Source organism: Varanus komodoensis, unplaced genomic scaffold, assembly GCF_004798865.1.
Source record: "Varanus komodoensis strain SLA01 unplaced genomic scaffold, ASM479886v1 scaffold7_1, whole genome shotgun sequence".
Taxonomy (NCBI): domain Eukaryota; kingdom Metazoa; phylum Chordata; class Lepidosauria; order Squamata; family Varanidae; genus Varanus; species Varanus komodoensis.
Window position 1 is genome coordinate 16,073,486 of NW_025336479.1, and position 23,649 is coordinate 16,097,134.

Consider the following 23,649-nt stretch of genomic DNA (forward strand, 5'->3'; position numbering starts at 1 on the left):
CCTGCAGAATTGCTCATTATAAATCTGACATAGGCAAACAGAAAGTATGCTGGGGTCCAGGAAGCCAAGCTGAGAAAATCCAGTGAATCTACCCCCAAACAACACTCCTCAAATATTGCTAGCTTAGACCAAATATTGCTAGCAATCAAATATTGTTTTGTCTTGGTTATTAGTCTGGCTGCTGTATTTTACACAAGCTGCAGCTACTGAGCTGCTTTCAGGGGCAGCCCCATGTACAGCATGTTTCAGTAATCTATTTTAGAAATTATCAGAGTGTAGATTGCAGAATCCAGGCTCCCCCTGTCCAGATAGGGACAGAGTTGGCTTCTGGCCAAAGCTGGTAGAAAGTACTCTGTGCCCATGCGGCCACCAGGGAGTGCAGCCCCATCCTGGACATGTTCAGGACTCTGCATCTGGTGAAAGGAAACACCCAGCATCTCAGTCTTCTCTGGATGGAGCTTCAGTTTCTTTTAGCCCTCAACCAACTCATTGTTTCAGACAGACGTTGGTTTAGCACAGCCACAAAGTCACCTGATGAGGATGAGCTCTATGTCATCAGCATACAAATGACAACACACTCCAAAACTCTGGATGGCCCCACTCAGCAGGTTTGCTTTGATGTTGACTAGCAAAGGGGACAAGACCAATATCTGAGAAGCTCTATGCTGGAGAATCTACAGTGCTAAGCAACATTCCCCAAGCACTGCCTTCTGGGGTAGACCCTCTAAAAAACAACAGAATGTGTTGTTGTTAGTTGCAAAGTCATGTCCAACCTATCGTGACCCCATGTACAGGCCTTCCTGTCCTCCACCATCCCCCGGAGTCCACTCAAGCTCACACCAACTGCTTCAGTGACTCCATCCAGCCACCTCATTCTCTGCCGTCCCCTTCTTCTTTTGCCATCTATTGTTCCCAGCAGTAGGCTCTTCTCCAGGGAGTCCTTCCTTCTCATTAGATGGCCAAAGTACTTGAGTTTCATCTTCACTATCTGGCCTTCTAAAGAGCAGTCAGGGTTGACCTCCTCTAGGACTGACTGGTTTGATCGCCTTGTGGTCCAAGGAACTTGCAGGAGACTCCTCCAGCACCACAATTCAAAGGCATCAATCCTTCGGCACTCAGCCTTCCTTATGGTCCAGTTTTCACAGCCATACTTTGCAACTGGGAAAACCATAGCCTTGACTATACGCACTTTTGTCGGCAGAGTGATGTTTCTGCTTTTTAGTATTTTGTCTGGATTTGCCATAACTTTCCTCCCCAGGAGCAAGCGTCTTTTAATTTCTTGGCTGCAGTCCCTGTCTGCGGTGATCTTGGAGCCCAGGAAAATAAAATCTGTCACTACCTCAATTTCTTCCCCATCTATTTGACAGGAAGTGAGAGGATCGGATGCCATGATCTTAGTTTTCTTAATGTTGAGTTTCAAGCCAACTTTTGGGCTCTCCTCCTTCACCCACATCAAGAGGCTCTTTAGTTCCTCTTCACTTTCTGCCATGAGAGTGGTATCATCTGCATATCTGAGGTTGATATTTCTCCCAGCAATCTTAATTCCAACTGGTGAGTCATCTAGCCCCGCCTTTCTCATGATGTGCTCTGCATATAAGTTAAATAGGCAGGGAGACAGTATACAGCCTTGCCAAACTCCTTCCTCAATTTTGAACCAATATGTGGTTCCGTGTCCAGTTCTCACTGTTGCTTCTTGACCCGCATATAGGTTTCTCAAGAGACAAAAAGATGGTCTGCTACTCCCATCTCTTTAAGAACTTGCCACAATTTGTTGTGATCCACACAATCAAAGGCTTTAGCATAGTCAATGAAGCAGAAGTAGCTTCACTGAAACACCCTAGCTTTCTCCATGATCCAGCGTATGTTGGCAATTTGATCTCTAGTTCCTCTGCCTCTTCGAAATCCTGCCTGTACTTCAGGTAGTTCTCGGTCCACATACTGCTGGAGCCTAGCTTGTAGGATTTTGAGCATCACTTTGCTAGCATGTGAAATGAGTGCAATGGTGCGGTAGTTTGAACATTCTTTGGCATTGCCCTTCATTGGGATTGGAATGTAAACTGACCTTTTCCAATCCTGACTTCACATTCCAGGCCCATTTGACTTCACATTCCAGGATGTTTGGCTCGAGGTCAGTGACCATCCCATCGTGGTTATCAGGAACATTAAGCATTTTCTTGTATAGTTCTTCTGTGTAATCTTGCCTCCTCTTCTTAATCTCTTCTGCCTCTGTTAGGTCCCTGCCATTTTGGTCCTTTATCATGCCCATCTTTGCATGAAACATTCCCTTCGTATCTCCAATTTTCTTGAAGAGATCTCTGGTCCTCCCTATTCTATTGTTTTCTTCTATTTCTTTGCACTGTTCATTTAAGAAGGCATTCTTATCTCTTCTAGCTATTCTCTTGAATTCTGCGTTCAATTGTTTGTATCTTTCTCTTTCTCCTTGCCTTTCGCTTCCCTTCTTTCCTCAGCTATTTGTAAAGCCATTTTGCTTTCTTGCATTTCTTTTTCTTTGGGGTGGTTTTAGTTGCTATCTCTTGTATGATGTTGTGAACCTCTGTCCATAGTTCTTCAGGCACTCTGACTATCAGATCTAATTCCTTCTTCCCCAGTCCAGTACCCTCCAGCAATTTCTCATCCATTCTGGTTCGTTATGATGATGGCTTGTAGATGATACACCTGGTTGGAAAAATCTGGTCTAGGAGATGGAGAAGAAGGTCCTAAGACAATATCGCTCTAGCCTTGGCCATGCATATTATTAAGAAAATCTTGAGAGTCAGCATGCAGAATTTTTATTCCATAACAAATATTTTCATTCACTTTTTAAAAAAAATCATTTTATTGAGTTAAATGATTACATAAGAATTAATCTATGTGTGCATGGTTTAGCCACCAAGAATTAAGCTGCAGCTGGGCAAACAGGTAATGTTTGAGATCACTGGAGCTGTCAAAACAGTACCTCACTCACTGCTCATCTCATTCTTGATTCTCACACATGTTTGTGGTTACTTCTTTTCTTTCTTGAAGGAGAAACTTACATAAACAGAAGAGGGACTGAATTCAAGATCTCAGCAAATCTCCCCAAATTTGTTCGCATCTCTTAATTTGCACAAATTTTCTCCAAAGACTGAAGTGAGGTTGGTGCAGTCTACTGAGAAAATTTGTGAAGACTGAACTGGAAATCAGGAATGAGACAACTGTGAGCTTGTGATTGACAGTTTGTGAATATTTTTAGCAGACACATGATCATTTTCAGAGGTTCAAATAGCATATGTTCATATTTTGTGAGCAAAAACAAAATTCTCATACATCCTTAAGCAAGAGCAACCTCTACAAAATTGCAGGAGATATTAGGATGTATTTCTTGAATCATACTTCATGGTCACTTCAAAAACAGATTCTTGTACACTGCATGTTCAAATATTTGAGGCATTCAAAACACATGAGAGGTACTTCAACTTATGCTGCTTTATCAAGTTTGGCTTGTAGCCAGTTGGTGTCACTATCTGCTGGAATCCAGTTTAATCAAGTGGATGCTTCTATCAGCACAGATTGATGATTCCCTGTGGCCACCATTAGGACCTTCAAGAGCAGTTCTGGAGTTTTTCTTGGGATGTCCCAGGGAGGGGAATCTACCAAGATCTGCTGATGGAAACCTCCATTCAATGAAGCAGCATTTTGTCAGTGGTGTGATAGCGGTCACATGCAATTACCTGTCATTTACCTTACAACATTGCATTCTAGATTCTAATACAGACCAAATTATGTGCTTCTTTCTTTTCCAAGATATCTTATTTTTCCAAGGTGCACCACACCCTTTTTATCTGTTTAATATAAGAACTATGCAAGAAGTATATCCAGTATTTGCCTTCTCTAGACTGGTTCATGTTTATAATTAATTCCAATTTTGTACTGAGTTTGAGCCTCATCCTAACTAAAGCATTCTCTCTTTCTTCAAAATTCTGGCCCGGTTTGCCATTTCAAATTATATATCCTGGCCATCTGGTCAACATTTACCAATTAAGCCTCAACAGCATGGAAATCAAGCCTGGCCCAAAGCTCAGGCAGCTGAGGCCTCATACCTAGAAGGGCCAACTTGCTCTGCAAAATGTCTGTTGTGATTCTGGTCTATGCTTGGCTTTTCTACTAAGTTTTAGTGTATCAAAAGTAGGATAAAAGTGGCTGTAGCCAAAGCCATTTGTAAAGACAGCTTGAATAATATCATACATCGGAGAAAACATAGTCTTAGCTTTGATCACAATGCATTCTGTCCACTCCATAGCTATTAAATGATCATGTGTATGGCTAAGATATTGGAACCTGAATTCCCAGAACTGAGGCACAATTCACCAAAAAAAAAAGCATTCTCCGCAGTAATTCCAGTAATTAGCTATAAGACGTTACAGTTCCAATAAATATCCACAGCTAACAGATTGCAACATAGTTCCTTAACAATATTCAATTCATGAATGTTTTCAAAATTCACAAAGCATCCAATCAGCTCTGGTTCAGTACATGGAAGAAACTCAAGTTCACAGTTTCAGTGAAAACAGGAAGGTTTCCAGGTTACCATTTCATTGCTTTCAGGAAAGTCTACTGCTGGTTGCCCCGATATAAATACATGGGAGTGGCCATGAAAAATCACTATCAGATATTAATTTCTGGCAGGGGAACCCAGTGCTCAGGCAGTTGCTGCACCTCATGGGAAATCTCTGCTTTTCCTTCTTTAGCAGATGGCACACCTTAGACAAACCCCTGAAACCCTCTCTCCTACAAAGACTTTCTCATGTTATCCTGTTTCCATGAAAGATGTTCCTGGTTGGGAAGCAGGGGCTTCCATCAAGGTCAAGTCTCCCAGCTCTAGATGTTTGGCCCTATCAGCATCTTGCATCTAATCTCCTTCCAATTTATTCACCAGTGGGAGGCCTGCTAGAACTGTCAGTTGGAGGCATCTGGCTTCCCACACTTGGGTCTGACTCCACAGCTTCCCTGTCTGACTCCGAATTGTGATCACAGGCAATATCTCCTCCTAGACCAGGGGGAACGGTAGCAGTGTCTCTCATAAGAAGTGGTAGATTTCAATGAAAATGGAAAGGGAGTAAAATGGCAATCTTGGGCATGGCAACTCTTTCTTTTGTAATGTGAAAATCAGACATGTCAGTCTCCATTCCTTTTATTTGGAAACTTTTCAGTGCCGGATAGAGAACTGACATTCATTAGCTGAGGGAAACAGAAATGGAAGCTGAACACGGGAGGCATGCCAGTAATTCTGTGAAAGGTGTGTAGGCAGGATTGTGTTCTGAGATTCTGTTGGCATTGTACAAGGACATGGGACATTTGTCAGTAGAAAGAATGGACATTTGTAAAGAATGTGTTACCATCTGGGAAAATGTGAGCTACGGATTTGTTTTGTGTTTTAGGATTGCCAACACGCTTATCTTATTGGCAATTTTGCTCAAGATCAAGCCATGAGTACGAAGCAATAGCAACAACCATTAATTTAAGAATTTGTCACAACTGATTTATAAATGTCTATTCCCTGAAACTGATCGAATATTATCTTGAAAACTCCTTTGTAAAGTGGAACCCATGACCAGAAAAAATGGGTTTTCAGAGAAACAAAAAAGGTAACATTCTGTTTTCCAGTTTATTATGTGAGGAAAACATGGACATGCTTTACAGACTTCAATTTGTTCCTTTCTTTTTTCACAGAGATAGAAATCCTATACTTCTATCCTCCCATGCCCTGCTTCATAACCCTTAAATACCTATGCATCTTTTTCAACTAACACTTTATGTGCCTAATGAGAATAAGGAGAATGTGATTGTAAGCAAGATGGTAAAGTGATACAAAGCAGAACTGGACAATATGCAAGAATTTTGTATAACTAATATATACTCTATCTATAGGCTTTTCTTCACAAATACTTTTTAAAACAACAATAACAATAACAAAGTATTAAACAGATCACACTACAACTTCCAATGAAAGAGATTTATTGGGATGGACAAATGCATAAAATTGCATCAAAGGCAAAACAGAAATCAAATTATTTGAAATGTGCATGTCAATCAATGAGGTATAAAAGGGTACCTTAGGCTATGTGAAAACCATGTAAGACTAAAATGACATTTATGTTAGTATAGACTTGTTCTCTGTTGTTTCTTTCTGTTGTTCATTACATGTTCCACATGAATATTGATGTCACATTTTAATTAGCAGCATATAGAATTCATTGAACAACATCTTGTATTTAAGGGTCAAACTACATATTGCACACACTTGTTGTAAGGGTAGTATGATAGAATTTGTTTTATTTCAAAAATAACTTTGAGATAAACAGCAGCAGGAAAGGGAATCATAAAATTTTCCTCAGCCATCATTTCCTAAAATCTCTCTCTCTCTCTCTCTCTCTCTCTCTCTCTCTCTCCCCCCCACCCCCTCCACACGTGCACACACAAAGCCCTCCCAGCTCCAGGTCTTCAAATGCTTATTTGTACTTCTAAGTCTAGAAACTTAAATTAGGCATGCCATCTTTAATATGCAGCCATCCAGGTAAAGCCTCTGACCTAATCATTAACCTGTTGATTGACACAGGCAAAGTTCTATTCTGCAATAGATTTTCAAGAAAGTTCAAAACAAGGACTGCTTGCCACTATCTTGGTCGTCACAAACATAGAGAAATTCAGCCTACACAGTTATAGACTGAAGTAGGTTATCAGCATTCTTTCACATCATGGGCTAACAGGTTTTATAATGTGATGATATGGATTGAACCAAGTGGCTTTCTCTATGAAGCATTATATGTGGTTATCTCACTTGACATGGTAAAGCCTTCATTTTCATTAATTGGCAATATTTAGGCAAGGCAAAGCAATATTTGATCAGGGAAATATTGATTTCCATATATTTACACTCACTACATTAAGTTGCTGTTTCAAACTCCTTCCCATAGAACGATGGTAAATGGATTTTTATCAGGGACACTAGGATGGCAGAGGAAAACATGACAAGTCTGTCCATTTCTCTCAGTGAAATTTCATCTTGCTTTGCAACTTCTACATGCCAGGTAGGAGCTGCTGTTCAAATTAAAGTTATTTAAAGTGGAGCTTAAAGGATGTTGCACAGCAAGAATGTCTTTGTTGAAAATATTGCCCCCTACTGGTTTGATTCCCAGGTCATTGTCTTTAGTAAAATAATTGTTTTCATTGTCTGTTTTTCAAGAGAATTGGCATGAATCAGAGTTTATGCCCACTGGAAAAATAAAAGCTGTTGTAAGGTCAGCTGGATGGCCTCATGTAATCAACAATATTGGATATAACAATATTTATTAAAAGGTGTTGAATGATATTAGCTACACCATGGAACTCACACCTGTTTTCTCTTTTATACTTAATAAACCCAAGTACAGTGGTCATAGATGCATGTACCCATTCACAAGCTTGCACACTTACATACTCTTATTGAATTTTGATTAATGAATCCTACTTTTATACTTGTATTTGTCTACATTAAATATGTGCCTGCTGTCTGCACCCCAGAATTTGCATAATTTGTGAGTGAGTTTGTACAACTGTACATAGAATTGAATCCAATGGAAGGCAAAATGATAGTATTACCAGCCTCCCTTTCCCTGTACCCCACATTTACTCTAGAACATTGGGGACCCTCTAGAGCAAATGAGGAGAAATACATGAGATTTAGGAGTAAAAGTTGATGGGAAATTCTTTTCATGTGACAGTAGTTTGCTCCTCATGCCAAGGGTCTGGAGTGAGCAGAAGAGGACTAGCAGAAGGAATTGGCTATTTCTCTGTACAATCAGTAAAAGCCTAAAACAAGGGAGACTGGATGAAATCTTCATGATGCTTTAGACCTAACATACCTGGAAACGAACATGTTGCTAACAAAAGGCATCTATCCCTGAAGCTTATGATGAATGGGATAGGGGAAGACAGATATGCATACATCTGAAATGTGTAGAGGAGCAATTGTAAATTTATGTACAAAAATCAGTACTAAATAACTGCTTTTTAAGAAGCACATATGTAGAAAAATGTCCATAGAAATGTGTATAGTGGTCTATGCAGGGGTGTGGAATACTCACAATCTGATGTGGATCTTAGTCAGAATGCACTTGGCAGTGGAAAAACAAGAACTCTGATGAGATTGCACTTGACAGTTTTTCCCATCTCTATTAACAGCAAAGGCAGGTGGTTTAATTTCCTAAAACTGAGAATCTATCATTAGACTTTTTAAATTGCCAAAACTATGATAGCCTTCTCCTTTTCTTTTCTTTTCTTTTCTTTTTTCTTTTCTTTTCTTTTCTTTTCCCCATTAAAAATAGATAGATAAATAGGACAGAGATTTGCTGGGATTTCAGTTCTACAAAATCCCATGAAACAAAAATACCTTTTAAACAGCTGGTAAATACATTTGTACTTAGCATCAGAAGGAGAATGGTGGCATTTAAACCTGTTACCTATCAACTAAGGTTCCCACCCACCCCAGTTTTTATTATGTGGTATGTGACAACTTCCTTGTTTAAATTTGCGGTCCATCCAGAATTTGAATAGCATTACACTCCATCCTTGAAGTGTAAAGGAGTGCTGGAGGGCATAAGCAAGGAACACAGTGGAATTGCGCTTCCGAAACCATTTCAATTTCTTAAAACCACTGGAAGTCCCACTCCTGTACTGGTGCAATTATCAAAGTCCCTGAAGCAGGAGAGCATTATACCAGGGGAAGTAGAAACAATCTTGTGGCAAACGTCTGTTGCCCAGAAATTGGATTTGGAGATCACTAGAATCATGTAGATAGATTTAGAGGAGGCATGTTAACCACATGATAATTTTTCAGACTGATATGAATAATCATAATAATAATCTGGGAGGGCCATGGTCATGATATGCAGGTCACAATAGTTTGGAAAAAGGAGTCAAAATCCTAGAAGCTCATTTACATTGTTTAGTCATAAGGATGGGTTGTTCTCTAGGTTCCCACCTTTTTCTGCCTTCACGTCTATCAGTTCCATCCAAGTGCTTCTTCTTCTTGGGGAGAAGGGTGGATTGTGTTCATTCTTCAAATGAATGGACTAACTGAAATGCACACAATGTTTGGGGGGCATTTCTCAACTATGCACATGTTCTCAAACATAGTTTTCCACTTTGTAAAATGTGCTGCAATCTCAAAACTAACTGCAAATTACAACCATTGGATAAACCAATTTCTCACCCATTCCTGGTTGAGTAAAAGGAAAGATGAAGGTTTAATAGAACCCACACATTAAAACAATTCTGGAATTCTACATAAAAATATAAACAGATGCAAGAAAAAATACTGCATGTTGTCCCCTTAGAGAATGCTAAACGCTGAAGTCAGAGTAAGTTCTACTGCATTCAGTGGGAGTTAGTTCCAAGTAAAGTGTCTAGGAGTACAATGAATTATAAAAAGCAAACCGTTTGCCTCAGTGACTACAAAAATATGCTGTGACCTTTATTAGTATCCATTATCAGAGGAAGCACATCTATGTAGCAGAGTTGCTGGGGAGCAGGGACAGAGTGGTGTTGCAGTCCATCTGGATTGTGAGTCTCCTGCATGCAGCTGCTTGGCCATGGGGTGAACAGCATGCTGGACTAAACAGACTCTTGGCCTAGTCCAGCATGACTATTATGTTCACAATAGAGCAGCCTTTCCAGCCTTGTACTTCCAGGCATATTAGGACTGCAACACCCAGAATTCCCAGTCAATGGCCCTGCTGGATGGGAATTCCGGGAGTTGTGGTCCAAATGTCTGTGAAGGTCACCAGGTTGAGAAGGTTGCAATAGAACATACATCTTAAATAAATTCCCAAATCTCTGAGGCAAAGACCTAGGACACAGTGGAATATATTTCCATCAGTCATCTGACCGCAAAGCTTTATCTTCTTAACCTCATCAGTGGAAGGGCTTTGGCCTGAAACATGCTTTGGTCTCTTAAAATACAGTAATCAGAAGTGATTATTGGTTGGTACAATTAATACAAAGTAACAAGTGGCTGCACTCTCTATGAATCATGGGATGTACCACTTTGACAAGGAAGATATTAAAATATTATAAAGTATAATTTAGTCCTGCAGACATGGTGTCACTGTGGTGGTTTTACAAAACAAAATGCTAGAATAGCAATGTCTGCAACAGCTCTCTTTCTTCTGACATACGTAAGTAGAGGAACAGCAATTAGGAAGAAGCCGTTTTTCATATCTAAATATGCAGTGCAACCTTATCCTAGGTTTGCAGATAATTTCAAGTCACTGAAAATGATTGTCTATTAGAGAGGTGAGACCTCTGGTATTTCCTAGTCACTAGAAATCATTGTATATTAGAATGGAAAGACCTCTGGTATTTGCAGATGTCAAAGTCCCAATTTAAGGGAAATAGGACCATTTTATGTAAAGACAAAAACAAATTGAGTTTGATACTTTGTTGTGACCAGTAGAAGGGAAATAGGAAAAAAAGAAGATCAGAGATCTCTTGTTCATTTCCTTACTTGGCAATTGACTGCATCTTAATTTTAAAATGAATGGAGTGAAAAAATATGGGTATATGAAACACAGGACAGACTTCTGGAGCATTCAGCCTTAGGGCTAAAAGAATTTTAAAAGGAGTTTAATACAGAAGACTTTCCCTCGATTTCCTAGGTTTCCTGTGCATCATTCTGAAATTGTACGTTCAGATTGAACAGTAGTGGTACAAAGTATCCTAGTCCAATTTTACAGTTTATTTGAGGCAATTAATTTGGAAACAAAGACAATTGTGTCTACTCACATGAATATCTCCATGAGTACCACTTTTGCATGTCAGACTGAGCTTTAGAGTGTGACCTATGGGTGGTTTGTGCATAGTCCACCGGGAGGGATACATGCAACCTCTCCACATAGATAATAGAACGGATGAGAGGCAAGAATCACAGGGCCATGCCCATTACAACATGCCATCCCCACCAATGTAATGAAAGTGTATGTGATATTTGTTGGATGGAGTTCCCAGTGTTTGCATATATACCTGCAGGGATATTTTGCATGGGGGTGGGAACATCTTTGCCAGGTATTTGAACGTGTGGAAAATTCTTCCAATGAATGTCAAATGGGCATTAATCAGAACACCATCGTGGTGTCATGACAGTAGGAACCAGGGCTAGATGTGCACCCTCACAACCCCACTGCGCACTTGTTCACTGCTCTGAGGAAGTTCATGTACCACCATGCAATGTATTCTCCATGGATGGTGACCAGGGTATAGCCACTTCCCATCTGCAGTACTGGCTGATTTTCTAGATTGCTGTGCAAAGGAAACAGTGGATGGGAATACGTAAAAGAAGAATTGGGGATATGGCAAGAAATGCCATGGGGTGCTTGCTATCTAACCTGATTGTCCTCACATAAACCCCACATTATCAAGGTCTTCAAGGGAGAAATTCTTGCATTGGCATCGGGATGAAGGATGGCTGTTTTCCCCTGTACCGATGCACACTAAGGGTGTAAGAGCCATTAGATGAGTTGTCATGTGCATTTGGGGATAGTGGGTACACCTTTGCCAGCCATCAAGTGCCCTAATATTATCCTATAGTCCTATCATTAGCACACCATCAGAAAAAGTTTGCACCAAGCAACAGGGTGTCTTGGCCTTCCCCTAGTCCAGAAATGCATAAACTCTGACCCAGGGCTCAAAGTCTGACCCTCCTGGAGACCAAAACTGGCCCTGCAAGGTTTCCTAAGTGGCCATGCCCCTTTTCTGTGTATCTGTGCTTTCTGTCTGAGCACTGGTTGTTGGATGGCTTCCTAGCTTTTGTGCATTTTTACCCATTTTAAAAGGTTGAACTGCTTCTTTTAAAGCTAACTTAGTGGCAGTGAGAACTTTAAGCTAAAACATGCTGATATTTTGCTATTGTGGCCCCAACCCTTTTTCTTTCTGGGAGGGTACCCAGGCTGGCCCACTGCTGAAATGCAATCCCTAAAAGCTCATCTGAAATGGAATTCAGTCATATGGCTAAAAGGGGTCTGCACTCCTACCCTGGGACCATAAACCCATCTCCATCTGTTTGTGTCTACATTAGGGACAAAACCCTACAAACACAGGCTGCAGCAAAATGCAGCATCTTGCACAGATTGCTAACTCACCATCCACTTGTTTCTCTGGCCTTAGACTTAATTGGACCAGTTACTGCTAGGGCTCTGTGAGGAATTATTTCAAGTTCATTTTCGTCAGCATCTACTGAGTTTGCACCTCCTAGTCTGAATGCAGACATGAATGCATCTTACAAAGTCCACACCATTCTGAAGTTGTCACACAATTTGCAGAACAAATGTATCTTTAACAAGTGTATTTTTTTAAAAAATGTGCACTACTGATGTGTACGTTTGGGATCATGTGCAGGAAAATAAGCACAAAATTTAGTGCCCAGATGATATGGACAGAACAAGTACAGAACAAGTACTGAAGTGGAATTCTAAGAATCTTGAAGATGAGGTCAGGTTGTGCTAATTTGCACATTCCTAGCAGCCACCGGTCTCTCCAATGACCACACCAGAGGTTGGTTCCAGATTCTTCATTCTGCTAGTAGGATGGCATGGCTTGCAAAGTAGGATCTGCACATCTTTTCCTCTTCTCTGCAGCTCCTTGACATGCTTCAGTATGAGAGAAACCTCTGGAGGAGTTTTGGAGGGCACATTGAGGGAGAAGGACTGAAGAGGGGAGGGGAAGAAAGGATATGGAAATCCCACTTCATCAGTGATGTCTTTCCACTGTTGGAACAAGGATTCTGGATCCAACCCAAATGTTCCATCCTGCCAATTTCCAAGCAAATGTTGGAGGATAAGAATGGAAAAGTGTAAAAAGGGCTGATTAGCTGATCCACACAATACCTTAACATCCTTTGGTCCTTGGTAGCCTTCTGCTTAATTCTACCCCCCGCCCCCAGAAAAAAAGACTGGATCAAAATTGCCTGGGTCAAAGATCCTGATCAAGTTCTGGCATGTAGTGGCATGGGCAGAACAGAAAGTGAATACAAAATTTGCAGTATTGTCATATTTAAAGAATGAGGTAGGAGATGGGCTCAGAAACATATTTGTTTATATGTTATTGTAGATAAAAACAGTTGTACAGCCTGCAAATGTAGTCAACTAGCTTGTTAGATGGATTAGTGTTTCAATGTGTTCTGGGGGTTGTGCAGTGGAGAATGATGGATTAATTAGAATATTGTGCAAGGGCTTGGTTTGGTTTTTCCTTTTGGCCATGCTTGCTTAATTTTTAAAACAACATTTAAAGCATACAGTGGCAAAGCTAACATGACAGTATCAGAAAAGTCAGTGCATTTTATCTGGTCACTAATGGTGGGAAAATGTACAGAGAAAAAAATGCTATAACATCCATTTGGTCTTCTAGGATCAAAACATGTTTACATACATATTAAGTGCATAGACCTGAGGTGTTATAATGTATTCCTTTAAAATGTGTGCCAAAATACAGAGTGCACCATTCTGAAAGTAAATGTGTGTAGTTCCTTTATGAGAAGCAGCACAGTATTTATTTTTCAAAGTGGATTTTTCAAAAGGGAAACAAACTTCATAACTCTTCTCTGTCTAGCATCTTACCTGTTCTGGATTCATAGCTATGTTATAAAATGAAGAATCATCTACTATTTCCTCTTCATTTGGATTCAACAAAATATGTGTCTTTTCCCACCAACGTGGTTTTGGTTCTCAGCCAAACAGTGATCCTAGATTGATCTTATAATACCTTGTAATTTTCTTTCAGCTGAATGTTTGCACAGATTTAGATCTGAATCTGAAAGTATATGAACTCCTGTACTGGTTACCTTTTTTCTGGGGGGTGAGGGCATCCTAAGGCAAAATCATAGCTATGCTACATTTCTCAGTTTAACCATGGGATTTCTGAGGACAGTTTGCAATTCTGCCCTTAGAGAAATTTAAAATGGATTCCAATCAAAATGTGGAAGTGCCTTATCCAAATAACAAGATGTGTTACTTCATACTTATCTCTGGGTCAGGCCATGAGATATTCCGGTAAAACCCTCTCATGTTTATACATGATAAGCTCCCACCCCATCAAGTTTCAATAGAACTAGTTAATTCTCTTGAATGTTACTCTGTGTTTTCCTAGATTCAAGAAAAATCTTATGTATACATATCAAGAAGCAACTGTCAATGAAATTAAGGAGACTCATAGCAATCTAAGATAATAATATGTAATAATGTAATCCTGCTCCAAATCAGGTTCTACAAGCTTTGTCTGGATGGAGTCATAATCCTTTAAGATCCATGTTTTTTAAAGAACATCCTAAACTTCATGCCAGGTCCACCTACCTCTCCACATTTTTGCATCTATTCTTAACATCTGCAGTGCCCAACCTTCTGTGTTTCACAGGGGCCCATAACTGAAAGCAATGACAAAAGACTTATTTGATTGGTGCTCAAGTTAACTCAAGAAACACAGTGTAGGAATATAATAAAGTGTGATTGACAGCTCAGTGGAATAATTCTTCCCCATATATAGATTGTTAAGTTTATCAAAACCTAATCAGAGGATGAAGAAGTAAATATTTACATCAGAGATGAATGACTTACAGTCCTGGGCCTAATTCTTAAAGCCCTCTGAAAGTAACCAGTCCAAACCTCTGGAAAGAGTAATGTGTCTGTACCCTAGAAGGTGGGTTGGAAAGAAAAATGAGAGAGAAAGAGGATTTCAACCCACTTATGGCTCTGGATTTGCCCCAGTGATTTAGCCCCACCTGGAATTCTGCTAGACTTTAACCCCTGGCAGATTGCCTCCAAAGAAGTGTGTCCCTTCACACAACGATATTTATGTTCACACAGATTGTGGAAGTTCTTTGCACACCTACAGAAAGGTCTGTGCAAATGCACTCTCTAACCTATCCTTCTGAATTTTGTACATGAAAAAGAGACTTCACTGCATGAAGAACTGTGTGTGCAAAGTCCACTTTTACAGTTTGCACAAATGCACAGAAATCAATCATGTGCTCAAATGTACAGAGGTCAGAGGATATCTTTGTCACTTGCTCAATGAATATAAATAGTAAAGGTGTGAAGAGCCTACAGAGTGCAGCATATTACATATATGATGCCTTCACCCCTCCATGATTTATTTTCTACAGATTGTATTGATCCTAGCAAGCAACAGGTAAATAAAGAAACAGCATGAGGAAGGCATTGGTACTTTGCTTGGATGAAAGTGCTCCTTGTTTTAAAGAGAAGACGACTGACGACAGGTTGGTGCTGCTTAGAAAGTGGGAGCAAATACATCATGACTGCTTTCCTCATGTGTTTTATGGATGTAGAGGAACTGGTTTTGAGCGGCTCTAGAGGGGCAGCCATAACTTGGCTAACAGTGCTTAAATGAGAGGCAGGGAATCAGGGAAGTCAACATTTGGGCTAACATCACATCTCTACCTTCATCTGTTTGTGACAGCAGCACAGCATGGCTCCTAGCAATATGTCAGGTTCTGCTTTGAATTGCCTACCTTGTGTCAGTTTGTGTCACACCTTTTCCTGGAAAAAAAAGTTCTTATTGTTAATATTATACATGTTCAATACTTCATGCTTACAGAGAAATCTCAGAAAAGATTGTTGTGCTCAAATGCTACTGTTGAGTATATTGCATGCTTCCTTCACTGAGGAAAAAAAGGAGGTTCAGTGTGGCCCCCAGATTACAAGGATCCCGTTGTGGCACAAAAAGATGTTGAATAAATGAAAGTTCTCTGAGAATAATCCAAAGTGACATTCCATAATACAAACTCATTATTTAGAAACCATGATTTCATTAGCGAGGGGTGGGAAGTACATTCCACCAAGGGGTTTTTTTTTTTTTCTGATTTATCCAATGTTTTTTTTCTGTTTATCCTCTCAGAAATGAATGTGAAAATGGATAGCTTGTGGTTGTGAATCTGTACATCTCCAGGCTCGTGATGTACTTTGTGAAAGGAAAAATTACGTGCTTGACAATGTGTGCAATTTTGTAGTATGTGTGAAAAACAATGCATCTGTTTCTAAGAGGCACACAAATTCACTTTAGCCAATGGACATGCATCCATATTGTGTCCTGCTACGTTCAGGTAATCTCAGAGAACAATATACCTCAAAAGGAGGTTCTTGCTCTCCATATACCTTGAAGAGTTTTAGGATCTTTTCCTAGGGTCCTAGAATCATAGAATATTAAAGTCAGAAGAAACCAAGAAGGCTATCAGGTTAACCCCCACCCCTGCTTTTGCAGGTCACCAATTTATACCATCCCTCTTAGATGGCTGTCCAGTTTTTTGTTTTTTTTTTAACATTTCTATGCCGCCCCATTCGCTGAAGCCTCGGGGCAGCTCACAACATAAATTAAAATATAATACATTCAAAATATAAAACAAATTAACAATATAAAATAAGTCGCCCTGGCCAGATAAAATAAGCAAATAATATTAACAATTAAAATGACGTTTAAATAAAAAGGTCTTCGCCTGGCACCGAAAAACAAATAACGACGGCGCCAGGCGGACTTTTGAGTTTCTTTTTGAGTGTCTCTAGTGTGGGAGAGTCCACCACCTCTTTAGGTAACTGGTTCCACTATCATATTGCTCTGATGGTGAGGAAACTTTTCCAGATATCTAGGCTGAATGTGGGTAGTCACAACTTGAGCTGATTATTCTGTCTCCTAAAGGGGTCAGGAAGAAGAAATCTTGACCTTCCTATTTGGGAGGCTTTGAGGTACGTAAAGAATGAACGCATGTCTCCCTCAGCCTTCTCTTCTCAAGGTTGAATCTGCCCAGTTCTTTCAGTCTTTCCTCATAGGGTAGTGTTTCCAAACCCTGGATCATTTTTGTTGCCTTCCTCTGGACCGTTCAACCCTAGATGAACATGTCCTCTTACACAACACTTGGAAAGCAAAGTTTATTCAGAAGAAAATATAGAGCCAATATAATACACTTAGTCTAATGTTGACTAGGTAGCAAATATTCTATATACATCTCAATCTTACTCTAATTTTAAAAGAGGTATAAAAAGATTCCTACCTAATAGCCAGATAGATAGATAGATAGATAGATAGATGCTAACAGGAAAAAGAGAAGGTGTTCCATTCTCTGAGAAGAGGTTCCTTACATGGGAGGAAAGGTGTGGAAGAACTCCTTGGTTGCTAGTTTTGTGTCCAGAACTTGCCCAGTTTCATTTTCCAGGTCCTTATATTATTTCCTCCATTTAGCTTCTATGAGAACAGAAGGTTCCTACTGTCTTCAGACTTATGCTGATTCCTTGAAAGAGGTTGAATTGCTCTTGATGAACTTAACTATCACTTTCCACTACACAACCATGCATGTTTTCTCTGGGTTAAAAAAAAAGTGTTCTTTCGTTTTGTGTTTGCTGGCTGCTATTCAGGGGTTAATTTCCAGGGGCCTGGTTACTTCATGCTTGCTCAGGACAATTGTAGCCATCCTCACAGTATCATAATTTCTTTAGGAGAAAATCACTCCAGCTCCATGACCTTTTCTCCACAAGAATTTCCCCGGCATTCATCATTCGCTGTTCTTCATTAAGTCTGGCCAACCCAAGTCAACCAGGCTATGCTTCCTGAAATCCAGTCTGCACAAGATACCCTGTGGCTTGGAAGCCTGTCCTTGTGATGTTTGCTATACAATCAAGAATGATATTAATTATATAAATGCACACCAGCCCCTTTCAAAGCTGTGCACAAAAAATACAAATGGATTGTTTTCCCATGGGGGGGGAAGGAAACAGAACGATTGACACAGAACCTGCATTGAGCTGAAGGGTAGGAACAGACAGATCTATCAGAACTGACTTGATAGATCTGCCTAGTCTACTTTTAATGCACCAATACCTTGCCTTTGTTTTCGCTTTTCCAAGGGTGAGAAAGACTTTGTTTTCACTCTGCCAAGCTATTTCAATGCTGTGATAACAAAGCAGTATTTGTTTGGTGGGTATTGTCAAGTCACAGCCTTTCCAAACAGGGAGTTTGATAAAACTGACTATAGTCAGCAGACTCAGATAACTTTCCCAGGTAACTGAAAATATGGGAAAAGAAGATAGTTTAATTCCAGTGGTGCGTTGCCTAGCAAGAGACAAAACAACAACGACAAAGACAACAAATGAGAGAACACTAGGAGTGGGATGGTGTAACATGTTGTCCTGTAACAGTAGGGGTTTGAACTCAATGGCCTTCATGGCCCCTTCCAACTCTTCTATTCTATGATCTCTCGCCACATGGCGCACTGATAGATTATCCATTTTCTTCTTAATGTACTTAATGTTCTTCTACATGTGCATAGATACCAAGGAAATCTATCTGAGGCTGCTGAGTACCATTTTTGGTGGGAAGTCAGGCTACAAGTGCAAGAAAAATGAAATAAATATAAAGTGTTAAATCTCATTTGAGAAGTGATCACATTGTAGAAAGCATCAGAATTTGCCAGTGTTTCTGAAGTTAATTGCAAGGCTCTGGAGGAAACAATTAAGGAAATACTCTCATTACCACTTTAAACAAGCTGTAATTGACCAATGTAGTTTTAGATGCAGGTTATCTGCTAAATAATGAAGCATTAGATGAATAGTGAAATACCAGGTCAGACGGCTGCTGTTGATAAAAATAAGCCAGCCAGGTGAAGCTATTAATCTATTCTTGCTTTTGCCATTCACATAATCAAAATATTTTAAAGATTAAAGAGCTCTAAGTCTAGTTTGTTTCCGGAAATATAAAACATGTCACAAACTGTCACATGCTCAGATGCACAATAGTTGTCTAATTGCTGCTTGCATAATTGCTTGGGTCCATGACAAGTTGGAATGAAATTTACTCAGTTTATCATAAGGTGATTGCTTATGGGAACAGATGACCTCATCATCAGATGCTCAGCTGTAACTCCAATCACTCAATGCACATCTCAGTTCAAACACAGCATAATGGAAATTGTGCCCCACTTCCATTGTCCTTTGCAAGCACGGTTCATTAAATTCAAAAGAGAATATAAGGCAATGGCCTATTCCATCCACATCTCTTGTCATGAACTAATTGCTGTGTGTGCAACTTTAATTTTATTGCTGCATTAAGAGTGACATACGCCATTTCTTTTATTTATATTTTAATCTTTGTGATGCTTTTTCAACCCTAAAAAGGCTCTCAAAGAGCCTCACATAACACTGTAATTATCAGTATTATTCTGTCCATGTCTCCTCAGAAGTAAATAGCATTGAGTTCAGTGAGGCTTGCTCCCAAGCAAGTTTGCACAGGATTACAGCCTAATCTACTATTTATCTCTTTTCCTCTTTAATATCCTATGCACCACTGCACAAAAGATGTCATTCATTCACCCCCCCAAATTTCTTCCCTCATCAGTCACTGTAACCTCTGACTCCAGTTCTCTGATTTTATTATCCAGTTCAGTAACCTAAATAGAGCAGCCAAAGAGTGTTCTCAGTGCTAAGTTAGTGCTTTGAGCCTGGCTCCGCTACCCACAATTCTTCCTGATTGTCCATTGCATGACAATCCTATGCAGAAAGAGGCTGCCTGGTTCAGATGTTTAGTAGTCCGAACACTGCTCACACAATGGCCTTTGCTGTGCTCAGTTTGTGTACAGAGGTTACCATATTCGGCTGTGTTTCCATTCCACCAGTTTTCCCATTATAGCTCTTACTATCTATTATTATATTTTATTTATATCCCATATTTTTTCCCTCTTGGGAGGATCTCAAAGTAGCTTATATAGCTCCATTTCTTTCCTTTCCTTTCTTTCTTTCTTTCTTTCTTTCTTTCTTTCTTTCTTTCTTTCTTTCTTTCTTTTTTTTTTTTTTTTTTTTTTTCACAACAAATCTGTGAGCTAAGAGTGCCTCTCTCTTTTAGTGGTCCAAAGTCACCCAGGGGCATCATAACTGAGTAAGGACTTGAACTCAGAACTCCTGAGTCCCAGTCCAACACTTTGACTATCATATCATGACAGGTCTCTAGCTGTTGTCCTTTAATACCAATGAGGGATGTACAGATTTCAAGTCCCCTCATGGATTTTGAAGTGTCTCCTATTTCATCATCAGGACATTGATAGAAGCAGGTTTGGGTAGAAGAATTTCATTCATCTCCATGCATATGTACAAATCTTCCTTCCCCCCCAAAAAAAAGTTAAAGAAAAGGAAGCCCACAGACCCTATGAAACTCAGGAAATGCCAGTTCTCTACAGCATCTACAAATTAAGTTCACAAAAATTTGATCTCATTTGAATATACTGAGGATTTCTCTGACATCCAACCCTCCCATCTTACCTTAAATTTAGTATTAGCACATACAAACCTATATACAGTGTTCATTTCCAAATATGGTTTCCTAAGGCCCTTTGACTGATTCTCATGCCAAAGATAAGCTCATTGACCAGTTCTACCTATTTTCTCCCATTAGGAATATTCAACACCTGCCTCCTATGATGATCCATCACAAATTGGGTACCCCCCAGATCTTGTTGGCTGTCCCCCAGAGGACAGTTTAAGATCTTCTCTGGTAACTTGATGTTATTAAGTACGCACCAGCAGTTGGATTCCACTGTGATTTGGGTGAAGCCCACATCTTCTGCACAGGCCTGGCTTTGTCCCTATATCTTTCTTTGTGCCTAAGAATCCAAACCCCTCTGATGTCATTCTCTCATCCATTGAGACCACTCAGCTTTGCCTATCTAACTGATGCTGCGTATGAAACAGGAAGCACTTCAGAGAAAGTTACCTGCATGTGATGTCCTGCCTAGCAACCTAAATTCAGTCCCTTAGGTTGGGTACTGGTGAAGTTGTGCATCACAACTATAGCTACATCTTCAGTGCTTATATAGATGAAGCAACCAATTTCTTTTCACCTTTCTTTGCCCCAGTTAAACACATCACCATGCCTATCACATATTCACTCTTCTTTTTTTCTGGTAATCACCCTCCGATACTCCACCCTCCACCTAAGTACATACTCCATCCTATCTGCAGTAAGTCAGTTTGAACCTAAGGAATGGGTTGCTTCTACGTGATCATTTCTCACTGTTTCAGAATGAAGCCATCCTTTCCATGCTCCTCATTTACTGTGAACAAAAGAAACTGTCACCCTAGAAGTGGGACATTGCTACCATCTGCTCAAGACTTCCTATGCACATCTCTCTGCCTCTCTTCTCTTCTACCACTTCTCTTCTTATTTTTATGAGACCTACATTTTCATTTCACCAAGCACACATCCATGACTTCATCCCAGCAAACAGAACATTAAACATAGCAATTTCGTGCAACACCTTAGATAGCAGCTAACCCCTTTCTCTCTTTCTCTACTGGATTTGTTCACTTGGAAAGCTGGGATCTGTAAGGTTGCAAGTGGGATTGATCTGAGGGCCCCAGCCTCCTTGCCTCCTTGTAGCAGTCCCCATTCGTGTTTTAATGTGACAATCTGGAACAGTGTGCTTCATTTCAAGTCGGTCATGGGTCACTCATGATCTCTGCAACAGCAGCTTGTCTGTCACACGGCTTCATCCTGTAGAGTGCATTGATAACATTGTATAGACTATGCCAGCAAAGGGCAATTTCAGACAGTGCTGAAATTTGAGGTAGAGACAGCCTACAATGAGGAGAAAAGAGGAGAGGAGACCCTGCAGAGGAGAGTCCACTCGCTGAAACCACTACAGGGAGCAGAGCTCATCTCTGTTTCTTTGACCATGAGCCAGCACTGTCCAAAGGCGTTTCCATGGCCATGTGGCCAGCATGATGGCCTGGGGTGCTGTTTCCTCCCCACCAAAGTGGTACCTATTTATCAACTCACATTACATGCTTTTGAATTGCTGGGTTAGCAAGAGCTACGGACAAGGCAGAGGGCGTTCGCCCCATCACATGGCTTTGAACTGCCCACCTTTTGATTGGCAGCCTAACAGCTCAGCAGTTTAACCCACTGCGCCACCATGTCCCCTTGTTTATGAAGATGATAGTATTTTAGAAGTCAGTACTCTACAGCCAGACTTGTACTCTCTCCTCATTCTTTTTCCAATATGTGGACTACGTCGCTACAGCCAGTGTCCTGTAAAGTGCAATTGGTTTGTTCAGGTCACACTGCAATTAGACTTTCTCCAGCTGATTCTGCGGAATTAAAGATAGGAACTCCATGCAAGGTGAGTGGAGTCACTTTGTCAATATTTCTGAAGCATCTGGTTGGCCAGGCAATGGAATGGTAGTAGTTATGAGTCCTTGGTCTGATCCAGCAGAGCTGTTCTTATGTAGAATAATAGCTGTGGACAAATTGCCAAATAGAGTTAGATTAATAAAGCTGAAATGAAAATGAACATGCTAATGTGAAATTAATACACTCTCTGACAAAGTGATTACCTAAACACAGTGGTAGAGGAATGGAGAACCTAAACAGCATGCAACTTGCAGAAAAATGAAGTTCTGCACTAAAATGTCACTAATTAACCCAGAGAAGACAAAATATATCTCATAGCGTAAAATGTAAAAAACAGTTAGCATGTGGGCAGCTAACTGTGTAATCTAAGGAGACTAATATGAAATGGACAGGGGGGAAATGTAATTATCAGCCCTTTCAGTTAGTACAATATCCTGTTTTATCTTCCAAACTCAACTTCACACTGCATGCCAAAAATGGGGAAAATGGAAATGGTATCCCAATTATATTTCTATCGGAAACATCACTCTATAACATATAATATTAATTGAAAACATATATAACAAGCTGATTGATCAATACCAGGAAAGAAAACCAGGTGTATACTTTTGTATAGATTGGAGAAAGGAGTAGATCTTTCTGTGCAGGGGTACAAATGCTATACAACTCACCTATTACTGGATGTGATGTGAATTAATTACAAATAGCTAAAATGATAGATAAATACACACAGTGGTGTCAAATCACTAGCAAATGTGTAAAAATGTAAAATAAGAAATGATGGGATCAAATTGCATTGTTTGCAATATAATCCTAAGTGTGTCTACTCAGGAGTAAGTCTCACTGAGTACAGGTAAATGTGTATTGGATTCTGGCCTCAGTTTAGAACGAGCTAATTAAAAATGAGTTACATAGAGTTTTAACAGCTGGACAGGTCTGCAAGTGGGCAGACTTGCTTTCAGCAGGTGGCCTCCTGCTATTGTTTGAATTAATATTTTAGCAGTGGAATTCTCCCCTAGATTACAATTTTGACAAGCATCATCAGTAAAGGTGACCCTCGGGCTACAAATACAAGTAGCACTTTAGTTAAACCAGATTTTAAATTATAATTTTGGCCTATATATTTCCCAAACTACATCAATACTCTTAACAGAATAGATACATAATTTAACCTATCAAACAGGAGTTATAATTGCTGTTATGGAAGTGCCAAGTGGATTTCACAGGGAGAAGTATATACCACTCTGCATAAATGACATGTGGCACTGTAAAGAAAGGGAGGGGGGCTATAACCTTTTAACCCCCTCCCTTTTAGAAATAAGGACACATCATTTTTTGGCATGGTTTTTTAGCACACCTTCAGAACTGAGTGGCTGCACTTGTGTGCCCGAAAGACATTTATATGACAGTTTCTAAATGCTAAAGAAAGGTTATCATTCCCTAAAGAGTTTATCTATAGGG